The 2,863-nt window shown below is 40.3% G+C and overlaps 1 pseudogene; it reads right to left on the reverse strand.

Annotated features, from left to right (window-relative positions):
- Positions 1–599: 599 nt before the first annotated feature.
- On the reverse strand, positions 600–1,442 carry LOC118012987 (annotated as a pseudogene).
- Positions 1,443–2,863: the final 1,421 nt, after the last annotated feature.

The raw sequence follows: 2,863 nt of genomic DNA on the forward strand, positions 1-2,863 counted from the left end.
GCCAGTTTCTACCACGTGGGGAGCACACCAGGGAATGGTAGACAAAACCTGGTAGGATGGCGATAGTTCTAAAAGATGATAATGTCACGTTGGTGCGAATATGGAACAACTGCAACCTCTATGCATGATTTGTGGAAGAGTATAATGGAAGAAGCATTTTGGAAAATTCTTTAGCAATTTCTTTTTTTTTTAAATTTCAGATATATTTTATTTCTTCAAATTTATTTATCAAGAGTGACTGAAATAAAAAATATAATTGGGGGCACCTGTGTGGCTCTGTTGATTGAGCATCAGACTCTTGATTATGGCTTGAGTTGTGATCTCATGGTCATGAGATGGAGCCCCAGGGTCCTGTGCTCACTACTGAATCTGCCTGAGATTCTCTCTCCCTCTGCCCCTCCCTCGTTCTCTAAATAAATACATACATACATAAAATCTTTAAATATATATATATATAATTGAGTCCCCTCATCAAGGAAATGGCTTTAGGGGAGAAAACTGGTCAGCTGAATATTACTGTTTCCCATTTTCAACCAGTAAATAGTTGCCATTGATAGACAGCCAACAGTCTGTCAAGAATGCTCATAAGATATTATATAATACAACATGTCTGTTCACAGAGAGAAAGAACTAGGCAGTGACTTCTGTGAACTTGGTGATTTTTTCCTCACACAAGCACAAAAGCACCATGCATGCTTAGGAGGACGGTGGACCGTGCACCCTTGGAAACAGCTGTGGCTCCTTCCTGGTGGGCAGTTTTCCTCCAGCAGTCAAGCATGCCTGCGCACGTGGTGTCAGCTCCTCTGCGCCCTGACTGCATCACCCCACAGTGACCAAAAGTGTCAAAGGAATAGGAAGTCACGGCAGTAAGCGCTGAGACGGATTGTGTGATCATTCAGTGGATGGAGATGTGCGTATTCTTGGGATCTGGAAGCCTTCTCTTCCAGAGTCATAGATGCCCAAGTAGGCATCTGGGTAGATAAGAACACCCTGCAGAGACATGTGAATGCCTCAGTACAGGCCCTCAGTCCCATCAGATTTGTGGATCTTAACCAGGCAGCCCCTGGGGCCTCTGAATTCCCTTTCAGCTCGTGTGTCCACATCAGCTGCTAGACAGGTACGGGCAAAATCAAAAGGATACACAAAACAAGGGTGTGGCCCCAGCAGATTTCCTCTTATGTACAGCACCCAGGAAGATCTGCTTGTGTTATTCTGTGAAGGTGAGGTTGAGAAGTTGGGTGGGGAAGTATCTGATGACATGGGCCAGGTTACCACGCCAGAAGGACAGGACTCCATGCTCCCTGGGGACTGGAACCACGCAGTTGATAACGATGCCCTTGTGTTGCTTGTCTGCGGTGATTTGCTTGCTGGTATGCTGCACCTGCAGTAGCAGCTTCACCCCTCAGAGGGCACTACATGGTCTTGGAGGTGGCCGCAGCCATTCATCCCCCAGGGAGTCTTTGGTGAGGACACAGTGGCACCTGTCACGTTGAAAGGACTAGGAGGCGGCAACTGCAGGACTGCCCTAGGAACCGGGTGGAACTCTGGGACTCTCTTCAGCAATTTCTTATGAAATTAAACACATACCTGCCCTAACACCTAGATAATTCTACACTTAAGTGTCTATACAAGGGAAATAAAAGCATTCATAGGGAGGGGAATGGGGACATACTGTTTAATGGGTACAGTTTCTGTGGTTGAGGAACAGGTTCTGGAAAAGGATAGTAGTGGTGGTTGCACAACTCTGGGAATGGGCTTGATGCTACTGAATTAAACATTTGAAAACGGTTAGAATTGTAAGTTTCATGTCATGCATATTTCATCACAATAAGAAGATACACCCCTAGAAAGACATCTACAGAGATGTCCATGGAAATTTTACTCATAATAGTTCAAAATGAGAAATAATAAAAACATCCATCAAAAAGTAAATGACAAAACATATTTTCATAAATTCATTATAATAAGGGTTAGCAAATTACAGCCACTGGGCAAATCTAACCTGAGGCTTGTGTTTAACCAGCCTGAGTGCTACAAATGATCTTCATATTTTTTAAGGTATAAAAAAATTAGAAAGACAATTATGTGATAGAGACCAGTGTGTGGCCAGCAAAACCTAAGATAGTTACTCTGTCGCTTTTTACAGAAAAAGAAGTTACTGACTTTTGATTTAGAGGGTAATAACTAATCAATAAAAAGAACAAATTATTGACACATGAAACACTGTAACTATGCCTAATGAACATTATGTTGGAGTGAAAGAATCCAAGCACAAAAGATACATACTGAGCAGTTCAATTTATGTGAAGTTCTAGAATGGGCAAAATCAAGTGAACATCTTCAACATCAAAAGAATTTGATTTAAACTGACAACGTGTGCTTCCCTATATTATCTGTTGAAAAGGATATGATGTTACTTATGTGATAATAAGGCAAAAAATGCATAATCAAAACTTAATCATGAGGAAACATCAGAAAACAAAATCCGAGGGGTATTCTATGGAAAAACTGGCTTGGACTCTTAAAAAATATCGATGTCATGAAAGACAAATAAAGGCTGAGGAATTATCCAAGTTTAGAAAAAACTAAAGTATCAAGACAACTAGATGCACTGCATGACTAGGGGGAAAATGCTATAAAGGACATTAATGAGATAATTGGAAATCTTTGACTATGGATGGTAGTTCATACAACGAATAAGCTCTGTTTCTTAGGCAAATTTAATATATTTTAAAGTATTCAAAATATATTTAAAATAAAATACATACATACAAATTTTTAAATATATAATATGAAATGTTTTGTAAATATTTTAAAATATTTGGGGCACCTGGGTGGCTCAGTTGGTTAAGCGACTGCCTTT

Source organism: Mirounga leonina, unplaced genomic scaffold (genome assembly GCF_011800145.1).
Source record: "Mirounga leonina isolate KUSES-001 unplaced genomic scaffold, KU_Mleo_1.0 Mir_152, whole genome shotgun sequence".
Taxonomy (NCBI): Eukaryota; Metazoa; Chordata; class Mammalia; order Carnivora; family Phocidae; genus Mirounga; species Mirounga leonina.